This window comes from Numida meleagris, chromosome 11 (assembly GCF_002078875.1).
Source record: "Numida meleagris isolate 19003 breed g44 Domestic line chromosome 11, NumMel1.0, whole genome shotgun sequence".
Classification (NCBI taxonomy): domain Eukaryota; kingdom Metazoa; phylum Chordata; class Aves; order Galliformes; family Numididae; genus Numida; species Numida meleagris.
The window spans coordinates 9,244,046-9,263,206 of record NC_034419.1 but is presented as its reverse complement, the minus strand read 5'-3'; the positions used below and the strand labels follow the sequence as shown (position 1 = coordinate 9,263,206).

At 45.5% G+C, this 19,161-nt stretch overlaps 1 long non-coding RNA gene across 40 annotated transcripts in view; it reads left to right on the top strand.

The window, feature by feature from the left end:
• Nucleotides 1,841-19,161, top strand: part of LOC110404654 — a 124,716-nt gene continuing 107,395 nt past the window's right edge. For 17 of the 40 annotated variants that reach the window (XR_002442392.1, XR_002442418.1, XR_002442399.1 and 14 more), the window contains exons 1-3: nt 1,844-2,108; nt 3,515-3,622; nt 13,996-14,083. This is a non-coding gene — a long non-coding RNA (uncharacterized LOC110404654). Of the gene's footprint in view, nt 2,109-3,514; nt 3,623-10,854; nt 10,996-13,995; nt 14,084-19,161 lie in introns of all 40 variants that reach the window. The other 23 variants (XR_002442421.1, XR_002442425.1, XR_002442415.1 and 20 more) reach the window with 9 other exon arrangements.

Sequence of the window (19,161 nt, the reverse complement as noted above, 5' to 3'; positions counted from 1 at the left end):
GAGATATCTGCACTGCTTCAGGTGTCCGGGTCCCAGAAAAACACCAGTGGAGAAGATGCTGAGAGGGCTCCTTGGGCTTTGAGAAAGGGGGAGAGGTGAGAGGTTACGTGAGGGGCTTTGTGGGGAGGGCTGAAGGGGTAGGTCACAGCAGGACGTCCTTGGATCAAGCCTTTTCTGAGGTATGATGTAAGGGAGTACTTGAGGTAAGAGGGGATTAAGTGCTGAGGACAGGTAAATGTTTCTCATCTGTGCGGTGGCTTATCAGTACTGCTTAACTCAAGCAGTCCTCAGTTGGTGAGAAAGTGCGAGATGCTCCCTTCTGGGAGATGAGGGGGATGTGGCTTGTTACCCCAGCAAGACCCTTCCTGCTCGTGCTCTTGGCAGAACAACTGTTTCAGGATGCTGTTTCTGGAAAGGGAGTGCTGTTGGGTGTTCCTTGTGCTTGCATCTAGAACAGAGCTTCCTATGATGCCCTATCGAAGGAGGATTTTTTTAGGACATGGAAAAATAGCAAAAATCAAGTCACTTCCTAAAGCAGGATGGAATGGCTCTTCTCAAAAGTAATAAAACAAGAGAGCCCTATACCCCAAAACCTAAAGCCCCATGCATCACATGATCTGCACAATTGAAGCATCTCATTTAATTTTTACTTTTTAAATATTTCAAGTATTTTCCAATTGTAAATTCAGCAAATATCAAAATGAGGACTCATGGCAATCAAAAACCTGAAACCTTTTCCCCATTTTCCCCCAAGTCTGCAATAGTCACCAGAATCAAACCTTTCTTACAAACATTTTGTTTGTGATAATTTGGCATTTCTGATGGCAGGGAGGGTCTCATATAAGAAATTCTTGACATGGAATTGTGCAAGTGGAACTCTCTTCTTCTTCTCCACCATCGGCTTATCTCTCTATTCCAATCCCTCCTTTAGATGTATTTCTTCCATGAGGCTTTTCAGTGCTTATCCGCTGTAGAAGGAAATGCATTATTTAACAAGGCGAGAGCAAGAGAACAGTGCATGCCCTTCACGTTTAACCATCAGCTGCTGGTATCTTGTTCAGGGAATCAGGTTTTCAAAAGAACACAAGCTCTTGAAAGCCCTTAGCAGAGCAGATGCTGGTGGGAGATGAGCTCTTTTTGAAAACCTGGCCACCAAGTTCCTAGTGGGAGCTGCTGGACTGAGCTAGACTCTCTTGATGTTTTGCCCTGAAAAATAAAAATGACGTTCTCTATGGAAACTTTGTGGTTTGTCAAATTTAGGGCACAGTTCTTTCAATTGCTGATTACGTTCCAGGAATGCTGCAGGTGCTCCAAAGCTTACACCTGTAGGAGCAGGAACCCCTGTGTTCAGCTCCTCGTGGTGCTCACGGGGGATGCTTGTTATGGCTCTCTTCCATCCCACTGGAATCAAAGCAGTTGTGTCTGCAAGGAGCATCTTCCCTCTAGGGGTGAAGGGGGCAGGGTATGGCTTAACCCAGAGGGCTTACGCTCTAGGGAATATTTGTTGGGTTGCTGCCACTGCTGTAAAGTAGTGTCCCGGGCATTTCATTAAGTATTTTTCATTCCTTGTTGCACGAATTCAGCCATCAAATTAACAAATAAGGTTCCAGGAGGAGCCACCTGGGGCCTATTGCGAAAGCTGGATGCCAGTAAAAGCCAGTTGCATATTGCAAAAGGGAAAAGACCAATAAGGAAACAATAACAGAAAAGCTCTATTAAAAAGGCATATGGATACAATGTTGCTGGCCCAGTTAATGAACCTGTTATATTCAGTAGTGCAATAAAATCCAAAGTAATTGCAAATGAAACTTAATGCCTTGTAAAAGAGTCCAGCTCCTTTTTGAAATGAAGGCCTGATCCAGCAGGAGGTGTATGTGTGCTGCGCAGCTTAACTCGTGTTTTAGGAAGTGTCTGATTAGCTGTGGATGATGTCGAGGTTGTTTGAAACGTGCCTGCTTTCTTAGCCCAGCCTTCTGCCGGAGGATGTGGAGCAGGGCAGCGCATGGAGAATGTGACCTCGACCCTGTGCGTGTGGGATCCTGCGTACCCTGCTCTTCCCTGCAGGCTCAGGCGTCACTTCAGACTGGTGTGACCAGGAAGCTATTGAGGTGATGATAAATTTTTTCCCCTTTTCTCAAATTCCTGTGTTTCACCATCGTTCTGACTAGGCCGGAGGCCTCAAAGCCCTGCAAAAGCAGGCAGAGGAGTCCTTCCAGCCTTCCCTGTACACGTATCCATTCTTCCTTACTTTTTTACTACCTATTTGCTTCAAACTCCATTTGTAAAGAGAAAATAGATTAAGAACCCCATGATTTTGCTGTCTATTGAAGACTTTGGATAGTAACAGTTTCTGTAAGTAGTAGGGATGAATCCTGATTGTCTTCACTCAGTTCTTAAGACAAGCTTACTTTGTGTGGATAAGAAATAGAATGGAGGGGATGTGCAGCACCACATTTAGTACCTGGTCTCTGAGATTTAAAGAGCTGCATGAGAGTTTTAGCTTCATTTTAAGAGCACGTTTCAAGTCCTCGTGTTTGTGTAAACGCCACCCCCCCACACGTAATTTGACTTGGTTATGCCTCAAAGATGCAGGATCCAGAAGGCAGAGAAAAATAACCCAAAGCCGATTGTTATTAAAAACAAACACCACCACTCTCTCCCCAAACTGATGGCATTTGAATTCCTGGGTTTGGATTGCTGATTTTTGGGCCAAGGGAGCTGAAGGCAGGCAGAGCCTGACCTGCATCAGATTAGAACCTGGCTGTTCACTTGACAACAGCCAGAGCCTGGTGAAGAACACGCTGCAAAATGGGGTGAGCAAGGGCAGAGGAAAGTAGGAGCCCTCAGAAAATCCTTCCTACTTCCATCCGTAAAACTTCATTTTTCAGGAGAGATGTCACAGTCCTGCAAAGGGTGCCATCCCTCCCTCCTCCTCCTTACTAATCAGGTTTTCATTTAATTTGCAATGCTTCGTTTCCCCACATGAATTGGCTATAGCTGGTAGATAAAGCTGTGAACGGCCCTTTTAAGTTCAAATGATGGTTCTAGCAGCACATTCCTCAGTTAAAAATGTGCAGTGTCCTTCTTTCCTGGCATGCACTAGCAGAAGTCATGGGGGGCAGTCTGAGAAATAGCCTCTGCTTTCTTTATTGTTGTTCTTTCCTTCCTCTGATGGCATGAGTCAGGGATACTGCTGGTCTCTGAAATGGCAGTGTCTCCATTCCAGCAGTTACTCTGCCCATTCCATTGTTTTACTGAGCTCTGGCAGGCTATAAAGTTTATCTTGAGCCTGTGTAGTTGACAATAAGGGGACAAATTTCTGAAATTCTAGTGGGAATTCTAGAGAAAGCTCCTTCTCGCTTTCCCTCTTGAAAGGAAGCAATCTCCTCCAGCCCAGTTCTTTCCTTACAGGGCTGGGACTGGATTCCTTTATTGGTTTCCTGTGTTAAGCTGGGTTTCACTTGGCTTCTGCCAAGGTTCTTGCTGAAACTGGTCCAACGCTTTATCCTCACAGGCGCACACACTCGTGAATTCCTCAGTGTCATATGTTGGTTAAAATCCATGCAAGCCATGGCACCTCTCCGTCTTCACCCCTGTGAAGTTGTGCAGCATTGAAATGGAGGTAAGTGCAAACAGATTCAAGGTGGGGAGCTTTCGTTCTCCAGAAATAAGAGATGGGGGCAGTGAAGTCTTGTGAAAGGGTGTTAGGACTTTTCAGTAGTAAAAAACAAGACTGTTCCTTAAAGTTGGATGCGAAGTCTGCTGAACTCAATGGAGAGAGTTCTGCTGATGTCAGTGAACCCTGGATCAGTCCCTTCCAAAGCTGCAAGGAATATGGTCCTAATCAGATGATGCAATTGTGGCTAATTACTCATATATTTGCAGCTGGATACTATAGGGGCTAAAAATAGGTCTTAGCATCTATGTAGGACTCTAAATACAACTTCAGGTCTTTTAGAAGTGCTCGTTAGGAGAGGGGCAGATCCTGTACTCAGGAGAGTATTGCAGCAGTGGATATCATGTGTTTTGGAAACTCAGCCCCTTTGTTTGGTTAAATGAGAACACTGGGTATTTTTGGATCTGGCTCCAGTTGTAGGTGTTGAAAGCTTGAAAGCCTATTTCTGAACAAATTTTAAAGAATGCCTCCCTTTCCATTTCAGAACTGAATTTTGCAAGGTGTTATGTTCCTTCAGCTGCTTTTGATAGCCCTGAAATGGCATGAAATACTTCAGGGCTATATGTAGAGATAGTCGAAGGCCTGAGGACCACTGTTGGATTTCGTTCTTTAGATGAAGGATATGAACATTTGAGATCACTTTAGAAACAGCAGGCCAGCCAGCAATTTCACATCTAGATCTTGATTTGAACTGCGAAACCCCAGCAAAGTTGGGATATACGATCCTGAGACTGGGGTTGTCTAAACATGGAAATCGCTCAGAATTCAAGTCAGAAAAAAACAAATGTGAAAACACTGAATAAATGCAGTGGTCCTGGGAAGCTAATGTTCCCACCCAAGAGCTCTGGTATGCTCAGGACACAGCCATTATCAGCTGAAATACTACCTGTCCTGTTGCAGCCTGGATTTGGTCTCCTTGCCTGTGGATTAGACGTCAGGAATATAAAACAAAATACATGCACAAAACCCTTGTGTTTCTTTTGCAAAATCAGGCTGTGCACATAGCTAATTCTTTTCATGTTAATCTACACTTACAACCTGATAACAAGTTAGAGCTTTCTTCTAACCAGGCTTGATTAAATTTGGAAGATTTCTTCCCAACAGGAGAACCCTTTCTGCTTTCATGCAGTAAACATGATTTTGTGCTTTCTGTATTTCCCTTTTTTTTTTTAATTTTTATTTCAGGAATTCTTTTATTATTATTATTATTATGAATAAGCTAGTTTTAAATCAATTTCAACAGCTGGAATTAATTTTCCTGTTACTGACTCTTCACTTGGGCCTGTCACAGAGCGGGAGGCTTTCTATTAGCATAAACATAACTGAAAGCTCTGGAATTTGCATTAATGTACTTTTAACAAGTTGACAGTCTTTTGGCACGCGCTCCTGAGATCTGAGAAGCAAGGGAAAAAAAGACTGTATTATACCTTACACTGGCTGGATTGTAAGAAGCTGTCAGGTAAAACCTCAGGTTTCTTTTCCTACTGCAAAAATATGGGACAAAGTATCCACTCATAAGCAGGTGCATATATCTGACAATTTTGCAAAGTCCTTGCAGCTTGCTCCTGGCCTCTGACAGAGCATGCTCGTGACTCAAGCGAACTGTTTTATTGTTATTTAGTGGAGCTGGAACTCACAGAAGGGCTGTGGAGGAGCTGAGGTGCAAAATATTTCTACAGAGTTTTTAAAGGGTCTCAGGAAATGTTTAGCTCAGTGAAAAGGGCTGTGGATCCTTTGAAAAGTGTCCCAAACCCTGCTAGAGACATTAGAAAGTGTTAAATGAGGAGCTGGTCCTGCAAGTCCCTTATTGCCTTGAGGCAGGCAAAGGGCTCCTCTGGCCATTCTGCTTGCTGGTGGCATGAGACAATGGTTTTATACATTTGTTTAAACCAAATAATTTCAGTGAATGAATGAATCATTAAGGTTAGAAAAGACCTCAGAGATCTAGTCCAACCATCAACACATCACTCCATACCCACTAAACCACGTCCCTCAGTGCCACTTCTACTTTCTTGTCATCTTTTCCAAGTGAAGGTCTTTTCTGAAGGTCTTTTCTTTCCATCTTTTGCAAGTGAGGGTCTTTCCATCTACTTCTGTCTCTGAAGTGGCAAGTGAGTGGTGGTTTGAACCTTTCCCTCATTAGCCATAGGACCAGAACTCAATTTCTACATTAACAGAGGCTGACGTATTTGTAATTAAGAAAGAAATACCTTTCAGCTATTGCTTAGGTTGAAGGTGTTACAGTGTTTGTGAAAAAATGTACAGGTCTGCATCAAATTTGTGTGTGTGTGTTTCTAGTTATAATAGAAAAGTGGGCAGAAAAAAGTATTTAGACTGCAGATCAGACTCGTTTCAGTTGCCATGGGAATAAAAGGAACAGGGAGAATTGAGGGAATCCTTTAAACTACAGGGTTTTTTAGACTGAGTTCTTATTTGACTGTTTATTTAGGCCCTACATTAAGACAAAAATGTGTGTTTAGCCAGCTCCTCCTGCTGGATCTGGAGCAACTCTTGGAGCTTATTTCCTTTAGAGATATGGCTGATGCTGGCCCCAGAACAGAGGAGCGGAGGCCGGGGAGTGCCTGTGATGGTGCTTGGCTGGCTCCCCCCAGCTCCCCTGGCTTCATGCTCACATGGCAAGGATGCTGCCAGAGATTTGGAAGGGCTGTGGTATTCATCTGCTTCAGGCTCTGTTCTTTGGACTTGCCTCTTGAGTTTGGATTGACCAAAATGGTACCTTTTGGGTCTGGAAATGATGAGCTGATCTGGCTGACGCTGGAGGGACGTGACGCTGCTTACAGGCAGTCGTATGGTAATGGTCATGCTGCTGGGAAGAGCCTGCTAACAGCAAAGTGTTTGTAAATAGCTGAAACCTGACTGGATTCCTCTGTCAGCTCAGGACGGAATCCTTCTGCCACTCCTCTTCCTGCCTCTTTGCTCTTCAGGCACAATTAATTATTCTGGAGAGAATGTCTGCTGCTCTATTTGCTGTGATGAGGCTGGAGCTGTTATTTGTTGCTTATGTGGAAGAAAAAAAGAAAAGGAAAAGCAGCATCCCACCAGTCCCCTTCGCACCACAGAATCAGTAAGGTTGGAAAAGATCATCAAGTCCAACTGTCAACCCATCACCACCATGCCCACCAAACCATGTCCCTCAGTGCCACATCTACGTCTCCCTTCCCTCTCCCATGCAATACAAGTTCTTACCTGGCCCCAAGGCCTCTAGCTGAGAGCAGGAGAAGCCTGCCCAGCTCTGCGTGGCTCAGATGCTGCTCTTTGTTGTTTCAGCTCATGAAAGGCATTTGAGGTGCACCTGCTCAGCTGTGGCAGCCACAGGCATTTTCCTAAGCTAACTTGAAATCTAGGTCTAGGTGTTCCCCTGTCTCACAGAGCCTCATTGGAGAATCTGGAGTTGCAGTCACTGACTAGCACACTAGGATTGATCAATGGATAAGGGCAATGGACCACTTCTCTCAATCCTACAGACCCCTGTCCATTAAGCCAAAAAGTCTTCTAGGAGGTTTGTCTCCAGTGAGCCTGTAGAGGAAACCTGTTGTGTTGGTATAAGTAGCTCACAAAGCAGAGAATGGGCTGCAAATGCATGAGAGCTTTACCTATCTGACAGCCACGTGTCCTCCTTTGATTAAAAAAGGAGACTCTTTCCTCTTTCACAAAAAAATGAGATTTCTCCCTACCCACCAGCCCAATCGATTTGAATCACCCTAAATGCAGGGGAAGGGATAACTGCTGTGTTAGTGACCCAGGGATGAGTGGTGCCTCAGCCAGCATTGAGTTCATCAGTGTCAATGGAGAGTGTTGGTAAGGCAATGTCAAGCCCTGGGCAGGCGACGTGTGGGAGCCATGGGCGGGGGAGCTGAGGGCTGGGAGAGCTTTGCAGTGCTGGGAAGAGGAGTATGAGAAGGGGAAAAGGAAGGGTGTTTTGGTTTAGAGATACTGTTTGCAGCGCTGATTCACCGGGCTAATCGGATCTCGGTGGTGTTTCTCCTCCGGTATCTGCTCGGGGTGCCTGTCACCGTTCTTGAGAATTTATCTTTCTCATCAGAGCCTGGGTTTTTTTTTTTATTTTTTGTTTTTGCTTTGTTTTCTTTTTTTCTTCATTCAATGCCTGTAAGAGGAAGGCATCTGAAAACAAAACGCCCTTTTCTCAGAGCTCTGCTCAGTAGGCCTGAGCTATGATAGTTTCTCCTTGTGCTGAGGAACAGGAAGCGATGACCAGTGCTGAACCTTCAGCCTCCACAGAATGGAAAGAGGCTTTGGGGATTAGTTATGCCAGCTGAAACCTCTGCTCCAACCCCCTGTTCTATCTGTTGAGCACCTGTGAGAGGGGGACTGATGGAGGACCATCTGATGAAAGAACATTGGCTGAGCAGTGAGACTTCTCCATAAATAGCATTGGTTGCTAACTTAGCCTTGCACACTTACAGATATCAGTGTTGATTACTTGCGTGTTTCTGGAGCAGAGACTTTAAAGTTTGGAAATGGATGGAGGCATTTGAACAATCAGCCAGCATCTATTTGTTTCATTTACTGTTGAAAGTATGTATTATGGAAATGCCTGAAGACCTTACATTACAGTAGATGAAGATTACAGCCATCGCAGCTGCATCCCAAACACAGCTGATGTGGGATCCAGCCCCAGCCTGTTTCTTGCAGACAGTTTCCAATGTAGAGATGCAAGTCGTTATTTTCAGATTCCTGCTGACTTGCGTTTCTACATTTTTGGTGTGTCCCGCTGTCATGGAGTGACTTGTGATACCTCTGTTCTTGCTGAGTTAACACTGTAACCTAGGAAGGCTCATACTGGTTTCCAGAGCCTGGAGTACAGCGTGATTTGTTCTGAGTGTCTTGTCCTGTCTAAGCTATTGATCTTATCCTCCCTACTCACTGGTAGCTTTGACCTGATCTCTCATGTTCCAGAATTGAGTATTTCTGTGCTTTACTCATCTTGTGCTTTAGTGAAGAATATTCAGCAGCATTCAGGATTGATCGGACTCTACTCTTACTGAAACCAAAAGGTGTTTTCCCACTGTTTTAAGGGGAGCTGTTAGAGCAGGGCTTGGTGCTGTTGGAAATCCCATGCTGACTGACTGTGTGGGTGGAGGAGGCAGGGAAAGGGCTCAAAGGATCTGGTACATTTCATGGTAGAAGCAGTTTTGGAGGTCTGCTGAGTAATCTTTCAGTATCTAAAGGGGAACTGAAAGAAAGAAGGGGACAAACTATTTAGTGGGATCTGTTGTGATAGGACGATGGGAAATCGTTTCAAAGTAAAACAGGGGAGATTAAGAATGGATATAAGAAAAAAGTTTTCTTAGAATAAAGTTGGTGAGACGCTGGCACAGGCTGCCCTCAGAGGTGATGAATGTCTCATCCTCGGAGACAGCCAAGGTCAGGCTGGACGGGCTCTGAGCACCTGATGGAGCTGTGGGTGTCCCTGTTCATTGCAGGGGGGTTGAACCACATGACCCTTAAGGGTCCTTTCCAACTCAAAGGATTCTGTGATTCTATGAAATTTTTCTGTGACGTGCCAGGTTCCTCTGTCTAGGAGCATTGTGGAAGGTGTAGAAGAGGCAGAAATTAGAGGTGGAAGAGTCAGTGGGGATACGTGGGAGCATTTGCTGGAATAGTTGTTGCAATGCACAGGACATGTGCCACGTCCATGCATTCTGGAATCAGCAGATGGCCACTACCAGGAGCCCTCTCCCACTTTGGGTAGAGGATCCCAAACTGAGCCTGTGCTGTGTGAGGAGGCTACAGAGAGGAAGACAAGGTTAACGTGACTTCAAGGAAACCTGTCCACATCTTCTGTTTATTGCTGTCACCAAAGATTCAGATCCTCCCTGTGGTATTGACATGGCCATTTGTTGCGGTTATCACAACGGTAAAATTGCCATGGGTCAAAAAAACATCCTGTTGTCCAGAAATACAGGGCAACAGCATTGGCGAAGAGGGCCCATCCTCCACAGCCTTTCCCCTCATGACTCCTCCACACTCAGGAAGTGGCAAGGCTGTTCTGTGTGGCCAAAAACAAGGCAGCAAAACTCTGGTGAAAAAGGGAGTTAGAGCTGATCGGTAAGCCATGGGCGCTGAACATCTCTCAAGAGATAAGTCTCTGATGCTTGATTCTTTTCAGTCCTTTTGGAGACCGTGATAAGGAGGCGGCAGTTGCTTTGTCAGGGTTGCTCACGCTTTTTTGCACAGTGTGTTCAGTCGCTGAGCTTGTTCAGATAAGACAAACATCTAAACTCCATTTCCGGAGACACATACCAGTCTTTACACTCAGGCGATGGTTATACCAGGGGTGGGCTCCTGGAGACAAAACTGATGTCAAAAGCCTGTGAGGATTCTCTACTGCAGCTGGTGCTTTTGTGTCTCTTTTGCTCCAAAACTGGAATCCAGACTCTCTGAAGGCACCGGGGTGTTTGGGAAAGGGTCTGCCAGCATCCCACTGGGAGCAGTGGAGAGGTGGAGTAGCCTTGTGCCTGTGGTTGGCTCCAGTTTCTGGCTAAAATCTCATGTTAAGTGCTTTGGGATCACTGTAGCTGAGGGGGTGCCTCATGGACCTGTTGTCTCACTTAGGACTGGTTTATGCACCAGGTCTCCAGTTACTGCACAGTGGCAGACTGGTCCTAAGCAAGGTGCCCAATTTTGCTGTTTTTCTGCACTGAAAATTGAGGTACTTCATGTGTTGTCTAGGAATCCTGCAAGGAGAGCGGCCGCTGAAACACTGAGAACTAGATTCATTGCCTTCTTTCCTTACCTCCAATGGATTTTGCCTAAAAGCCACCAAGAGAACCCTCAAAATATTTGGTCCCCAGGATGTGCTCAAAGTGCTGTCACCTCTGTGCCCTCTGAGATGCTCCTCCCCATGACCCTGCACAGTGCTCAGCTTAGCTCTGGTGAGCAGCAATTGCATCACTTATGCATCTCATCATCTAATCCCATTTATAGCCCAAGATACCAATAAATTTTAAAAACCTGCAATGGAAAGGCCTATTATTATGTCATCTAGGCTACAGTTCTGTCAGTGTAGGGTTATTCAATTAGCTGGGATACAAGTCATTAATGTGGCCTTTTTTCTTTTAATTGGTACTACCAGAACAATGATTTAAGGCATTTCTGAATTCCATTGACATTTCCTTTCCCTGCCCGTTGCCCAGGGTCAAATGTTGAGCCTAAGGCATGTGATGGTCTCCTCCTGCTGTCTGCAGCATCATCAGTTCCTGTCCTGAGACCGTCTCTGGGGGGAATGGATGCACAGACCTCTCCTTTCTTGTGCTGCATTGGATTCTCTGATACAGGTAGCTGAGAAGTGTGGATTTCCCAGCTTTTCTGCAGTGGTTTTCTCCACTGCATGGGAGCTGTTTTGGAAAGCGGTGACCCAGTCATGGTGCCAAGGCCTTGGTGAATTTGTGACCTTGTGCTTCACAGTTTTTTCCCATGTTCTGCTGATGTGCTGTGGAAATTGGAATAATATGTTCTGCCTGCAGGCAAAACCTCCCAGCCCTGCTGTCTTACGGCAGTGTTTCCCAGATGGGAACGTTTCTCCTGCTTTATCTGTATATACCTGCCAATGTGTTAAGTATTCACCCCCTGTGCCCATCCATTCCAGTGCCTCCTTATTCCCTCAGGCTTTCATTTTGCTCTTCCCATCCTTCATTGGCTGCTTGTCCTTTGGAAAAGCCAAGTATCCCTTCCTATAGAAAGCAGCTCCCAGAGCTGCCCGAGTCCTGAGCAGCAAAACTTTGCTGTTTCAAAGTCACATTGACCTGAGTGCTGCAGCAAATGTGTATAGCGTCTGCTGCCGTTGTTTCGCATGAGGGAGCTGCAGTCAAATATTAAAAAGGCAGCAAGAGCATTAAATTATTCGACAACAGAACATTGTCATTCCTCCATAAAACTATTCTGACCTGTAGTTTTCTATGGAGTCCATTGCTCTTAAATGTGCAATGAGAAAGGAAATTAAAAATTAATCTTTATTTCCATCTCAGAAGAAAACCTTAATTCTCTGCATTGAAATTATACTCGTAATCCAGGGTAATAAATTATAGTTTTTAATTGCAGCCAGTCACAGCCAATCAAATGGGGATGTCTCTTTTTCTTTCGCTTGCTTTAACTTTGCTATGCAGAAGAACTCGTGGAGTGCTGGAAAAAATTCACGTCTGTTGACCAAGGCTCTTAACATCATGTAGCATAAGCCCACAACAACAGGGCTCTGCTCTTTTCTGGCACCCTTGAGGTGATGACCTGAGAGTACTTATGGGGCAATGATTGCACCATACACCCAGCCACAGGGAAGTGGGTCGGTTCAACCATTTCAACGTGGAGAAGGTGGTGCAGCATCTTGTTCAAGGTTACGTGCTGTCAGTCAGTGAGCTAGGAACAAAATCTAGATTTCATCCAACTGGTTCAACTGCTTTTGACTACCAAATAACACTCCTCCAAGCAGGGACTGGGAGCCAGGATGTGCTGCTCTGGCCCACTGGCCGACTTGGCTGGCTTTCAAGTACTTAAGCTTTGATGTTGTGTCTCTTCTGGCAAAAAAAAAAAAAAAAAAAGACAGTTGGGTAAAGCAAAGGTTTATGTTCAGTGCCTAATGCAGGTAACCTCTGTGTTCTTTTACATTACAGTGTGTTGTAGACAAAATTAAATATTTATTGGTGTTTGACACTGCTGTATTACCAATGATGAAAGCTACATTGGAGTTGGACTAGCTTACTTTTACAGGTCCCTTCCAACCCAGATGATTCTATGAAATGGGTTTGCTAAGATATGGCATGCTTTTAGCCCAGCAAAGGAGGTGTTTCTGTTCCCAAGTAACTGATGTTTGCATTTGTCAGCTTCTTCCAGTGCTGTCTCACAGTGTCTGAGTACTTCCATACCTTTTGTTCTGCTGGATGATCCTGGCTGACTGTCACCTTGCCACTTGCATGGTGGCACTAAGCCAGGGGTCATTGTCTCTAAGAGCAGCCTGTAAAATTCCAATACCTGGGCAGTGCATCTGATTTCTTTTGTAGCATCTTTGTCCAAGCAGCTCAGCATTGACTTTTTTTTATATTTTTTTGCTGTGTCATGTCCAAACAATGAGCTAGACTTGTATAGAACAGGGAGGATTTTAAGGTGTCTTAGCACTTCCAAGCTCAGCTAGGAAAAGAGGGAGCCAGTGGATGGATTGGATTCCTTGGCTGGAGGCAGAAATAGTGGAGGTAGAAGTCTATAGTTTTGATAACAGCTCCTAGGTCTGTTTCCTAGCTTTTTCTTAATGTACCAGTATGTGGAAGAGTGGACATGAGAAAAGGGACAACAGAGTGACTAAACATCACGGCACCTGCTGTGGGATTGAGATGTAGCCCACCTGACGTTAAAAAGCCTTCTCCAGTTGCACAGTGTTATCAACATATTCACAGTGAAGGTTACTAATCAGGATTAACCTGGCACATCTATAGTCTTTGATTTGGAAAAGGTTGTAAAATCTCTGCAGACTGTGCTCGTTCCTCCTCATGAGCTCAGTGTGACCAGTAGCATGGAGGAGAGTGGTGAAATACATGCTTCAGGATGCAGTTAAAAGTACAGACAGTAAATCTAACAGCATTTTTGACCAAGAGCACTTATGTTCTTGATGAGTAGTCCCCAGATTCCAGATATGAGTTTTATGGAGTCTTATTCTTCACTGGCTGCTTAGCAGAGAGCTTTAGCTGGGCTAAAGGAAACATTAGCCTTGTCAAAACACCCCTTGGCCATTGCTAATGTGGAGGCCCCTGAGAGTTCTGCTGCCCATCCCATATCACTGATGGTGAGCTGTCTGCAGGGGAGCTCTGAATCCTGCATAGAAACAACAGCAGAGCGTATCAGCAAGGGCTGCTTCCGTCTGCAGTTGTGGGGATGTGGCTGAGCAGCTTGCCCTGGCGTATTTTTATGTTGTGCTGCTAACAGTGTGCCTAGATTAAAGGTACCTTATGTGCACTTACACATGCTAATCACACCTGATTTGTTTTATCTGAGCTGCTTTTCCATGCGAATTCTATCCCTTTTCTAGGCAGGATTCACCATGCCATAACAAATTGAATTGCTTGGAGGCTTTTTCTGGTGGTCTAGTTGAATTTTGCAGTTAACTTCCTTTTCCTCTGTTTCTACCAATTGGATTTACTGCTAAATACTTCATCATCTATTTTTTTTTATGAGCATTTAAGCACCAGTTAAGTCTGTATAGCTTTTCCTCTCCCCTGTTTTCCCTCCTGAATCAGTCCCTGCCAGTTTTTGGTTGTTTTTATTTTGCCTTTATTCCCCATTTTCTCTCTTAGGTATCTATCAATAATGCAGTATAAAACAATTCTGGGGCCTGTCCTCCTAGCTGCTGAAGCTGCAGAAGAGCATACTTGGCGTGCTGAGGTAAGTGAATACACCCTCTTATGGACTGCTAAAGAGATCCTTCAGTTTTGAATGAGGCAACTTTGTGTGCCAGGAACACGCTCAGCCCCAGCGTCTGCTTCCCAACAGAGAGCAATCAGAACAGAGAGCACCCAGCAGACAGTAACTTGTGTCTCCACACAAACAAGGCTCCTTCTGGAAATTAAATGGTTTATCTCAAGTTATGAGGCTGCTGACTGCTCTTTGAGAGATACTTCAGGGCTGGGGAAATAACTGCAGTCCTCTTTGTCATGTCCAAAGAAAGAGTGATCCTGGAATTTATTGTCCTGTGTGTGTAATTTTTGTATCTAGCAAAATATTGAAAGTAGGATTTATGAACTAAACAAACACGTTTCCGGAAGATGCTGGCAGCTGTGTGCCTTGAGCAGCAGTGGCGGCATGGTGAACGTATCTCCTCAGAAAATCTTCTTGTTTTATAGGACAATAAAATTAGTGAATGAAAGCAAAAAGGGAGATATAATGGATCTGGATTTTAACAAGCATATGAATCAATATCTCATGAGAATCTTGCCTGAAAAAAAAATGTAATTGCACTTCAGTGAGCAAGGGCATGAAGAGAATAGGGGAAAGAAAATAGGGGAAAAGAATGGGAGAGGTGGTCTTGTGACTGTGGCTGGAGGTCTGAGCAGGACAGGGCCTCAGCCAATGGGTGTAATTCTGTGCTCTGCCAAAGGCTTCCCAAGGACACATCACTGCTTTTTTCTGCATCTTGGTTTGCCATCGTTAAATGAAGACAGTGCCATTGCTCTGCTTTGCTTGTGAGCAAGATGGCATTTCAAGTTGAGAGGTTCTCTGAACTGTGGGAGTGGTGGAGACCACGCAACAGTGTCAGATTTTCCACCCCATCATATCAGCAATTATAAGAAATTATCAGTTTCTCATCATTTCATGCTTCGTGCACAAAGGGGAAGATTCTGGTGCCTATTAGAATAGTAACATCTCATATGCATTTTCCATTGATTGGGCAAAAATTCTATGTGATTCTGGGCTAACCCCATCCCCACAAGCAGCCATTACTCATCTGTTACAGGCTACTGATTCTTTCCTTTGACTCGGAAGAGGAAAAAGATTTATCTGGCATTTAGAAACTTCCCATGACAACAAGAGGAGGAGAAATAGTATCTTCGCTTTTCCTCTGCCCTGATAACAGGTCAGAAGAGGTCCTTGATGGGGCTGCAGTGTGGTCCTTCAGGCTTACAGCCGCATCTCTTGGTGCTGCCTTGGCTGCCTGTTGGTGGGAGTGATGGGGATTGCCTGCAGGGAGGATGCTGCGTTCCCAGGCCCAGGAGCATTTGCTCAGTCTCCAAGCACGTGTGCTATCCAGAGAGATTGTCTGCAGCGGACGCTGAGCGGCTCTTCTGTATCAAACACTTCCCACCTTGAAAACTTCCTTGGTTAACTGCTCATTTCAAAATCATTATTAATGTATTTGCACAGGGATTTTAGAATTTAATTAGCCTCTTTTGAACTGCTCTTAGCGTGTTTGTCTAGAGAAACAGAAAATCCTCCATGACTTGTTTGCTTTCTTCCTTCGCTGGTTTTAACTGGAAGGGGAAGATACCGCTGGGCTTTGCAGGGTTGCAGCCTCCTGCGTCACAGGATCCGTGCTGGCACTTGAATTTCATTTGGAGCCTTCCTTGGAGTGTTTCTCTTTGCAAAGTGAGGCTGGGCAGAGCGGAGCAGAGCTTCTGGTGCACACGCACACTTTCGCAAACCGCAGTGGTTATGACCACTGCCTCTGGTACTGTTGTGTTGGTCCCAAATTGAGGAAGGATGACTAACTTAATCACTGGATAGTTTTGATTTCTAAAATTAAACAGCCTGCCACATGTGCAGCACTGTTGCTGTATTTATGCCAGCAGTTAGCAGGCAGCCCTGGGGAGCAAGAGGGGCTTCACAGCTGCAGCTTGTGCCTGCACTGATGTGTGCAAGCAGATGTTCCTTCCTCCTTCTCCTAACCTTGTGGACTTTTCTCCTTGTAAAAACAACACCACTTGTGCTCAGAAAGCTTTCTGGCCAAGTTCTCAGCCATCGCTTTGTAAACGTGTCCTGATGAGCTGTGGTACAACTTGGCTGCAGAGGTGGAAGGGCTGAGGGGCCAAGCAAAGCTGGAGTGCAGCAAGGCACAGCCTCAACCCAGTGCTGAAGCAGCTGTGGGCTGCAGAACAGCTTCCTTGGGAAGCTGGGGCTCTGTACCCCAGAATCACCAGGTGGCTCTGCCCTGAACTCTTTGGTCAATAGGGATTAGGTGCCTTTTCTCTCACCGTTTGCTTTGTAGTTAGCACCACACGGATTTATTTGGGTTATAGGAGAGAGGAAATAAGAGCAATAAGCTGTGGATAAAAGCCAAGGTGAAACACACAGAGGTGGAAGGAGCAGGGCTTCATTCTTTGGAGAAGGACGAGCTGAGGGATGTTAGTTACTATTTTGGTTCAAGCAACATTCCTCTGGTCTTAGGCGTGTTACTGAACTTTGTTTTCTCGCAGAAGGATGAAGAGATGGAACTAATTTTTAGTGCTAACCAATGAGGAGTGTTTAGGTGAAACTGAAATATTTTGACGTGCTGGATTGGATTTTACTGACTCGGTGACTTAGATGTGCTTTTGTTTGGTGTTAAGCAGGTGTTACTGCAAAGCATCAGTGCGGTGTGTTTTGGTAGGGCCGCGTGTGCGTGTTGAAGATGTGGCAGGGCAGGGTTTGCTTTTCATCTGCTAAGGCTTCTGATTGAAAGCAAGTGGAATCCTTTGGGATTTCTTCCTGAGCTGTATGGATCAGGAAAGTGTATTTAATGGAAGAAGGGAGAGTTCAAGGCCAGGCTGGATGGGGCCCTGGGCAGCCTGGTCTAGTACCAGATATGGAGGTTGGTGGCCCTGCCTGTGGTGGGGGGGGTTGGAACTTGATGATCCTTGAGGTCCTTTCTAGCCCAAGCCATTCTATGATCTGTCCCTTAGAACAATGTCAAATTAAGAAACCCCTATCAATTATGTCTGAAAAAAAAAAAAAAAACAAATTATTGACAAGTTTCACCAGTGCGGTGCTGCATGCTCTCCTCTCAGGTTGCATGAATGATACTGTGGTACAAGGACGCCCTGGAGCACCAAGGGATGACCCAACACTTCACAGCCTTGTGCTCTGACCTGCCACATGTCAACTTCCAGGCGTTATCTTCAGCACCTTCAGTCCAGTCTGTCTTAGCTAGTTCTTGTTTGAGTGTCAGAAGTGCAGATTTATGCCCAGGAAATTGGTCTAGGGATGCAAGCATGACTCGTAATTATTCTTTTTTTTCTGTGAGTTAACTAACTTTGAGTCCATATTTGGATCCATATTTTAATGGTAGAGCTGCAGCACGAAGGAACTGCTGTTTGTGCCAGCAGGGCTCTTGGCTCTCTCCTTTTTGCTGCCTCCCATCAGAAAGGGAATGGAGCATACATTGATCCTAGCTTTTAGGACTGGTTCTATTTATGAATCCAAACTGCAGTGTGAAGGTACGGAGAGCATTTGAAAAGGGGAAGATCTATACGAGAACAAAGGGAATAAATTAAAGCAGCCTCCCCTCTCTAATGGGATGCCAGCTGCTGTTAGAGAGGGGATGCCCCAGTGCCATCTACCTGAGTGATGCTCCAGCATCAGGGGATTTTCTTGAGCATAGTATTGATTTTTGCCACTACATTAAGCTTTTAACTTTGTCAGTGGTATTCTTGGAAATCATTACTGCTGTGATGCGCAGCACAGGGGGTGAAGTAACTCCACTGCTGCTGTGTGGGTGCAGCCTGTGATCGCTTCCCTCTTTCTTCCCGTTGTTGAAGAAGCCCTGTTCAGCTGAGGCACCTTGAGGAGGGCGAGGAGGAAAGGAAGTAAAATTGCAAGCCAGGACAGCCTCAGAACTGGGTGAGAGAGACTGATTTTTCAACAAATTGAAGACAACATTTTAAGCTTTCTGAGTGGCTGTGAATGTGGGATGGGGGGGGTCAGAGCACAGCCCAAGGCTGGTGGTTGGGGTCCAATGGGTGAGTGTGTGAATGTGCACAGTGAGGGCTGAGAGCTGCATTCAGCATGCTTATTCCTGCTTGAACAGTGCATCTTAAATGAACTCAGCTACCGGGTGAGCTCGAACTCTTCCCACTTGAGACTGAAGATAGTTAAGTTAGAGGACAGTGGAGCAGGAGTGGAGGGCTGTTGTTACTGGGGTTTAGACCAGGTCCTAGGCTTGTTCCCTTTCAACAGAGATTAACAGAGACAGAACACAAAGCTGCACGTCCAAATGGCTGTGGTCGTTTCAAATCCATCCAGCTTCCCGTCAGAAGAGAACTGCTTGCAGACAGGAGCACGTTACTGCAGACTCAGCTGTGCTGTGCTGTTAGAAGCAGTTAATTCCCCATCCCGTCTCTTCCTTCTATTGCTCCCTTCCCAACAGCTGTTCTTGGATCAGGCTGGCTGCCTGCTCCTCGGGGTCCATGTGTGTGAGCCCTGAGATGATCCATTTCAGGGCAGTGTAAGGTGATTCCTGCCCTTAGCAATCCTTCACTGCTGTGACCTCCTGGGAAATGTGGAGGTCCCAGAGGGGGCAGTACCCCATTACAGAAAACAGAGAGTTGATGTCATTGAATCCATGGAATCTTAGAATCATCAAAGCTGGAAAAAAAAACCCACTAAGATCAAGTCCAACCATCAACCCATCGTGTGGTCGCAGAAATGACAACTGGCCAAGTCTTAGTGACTTCTGTGTTATCTGGCCCCACAGTTGTTTTGATGTCAATTCTTCACGGGAGGGAGAGGTGTAAGGAACCAGGAGGAACTGTCTGGTCCCTTCCACTGCCCCAGGATGGAGCCATCTCACTTGAAGGTTTGTTTTGGTGCAGCACGGCAGAGTGTGGGCTCTGTTCTTTGCTTGGACCAGCTGTGTCTACCCCACTTCCACCATACCCCTCTGCACAACCCTTTGCAATGAGAGCAGATGCTGCTTGGCTAGGAATATGTTGTTCTCTATAGTGTCTCCATGCTGATAGCTCCAACGAGAGGTGGTCCAGCTTGTTGCTAAA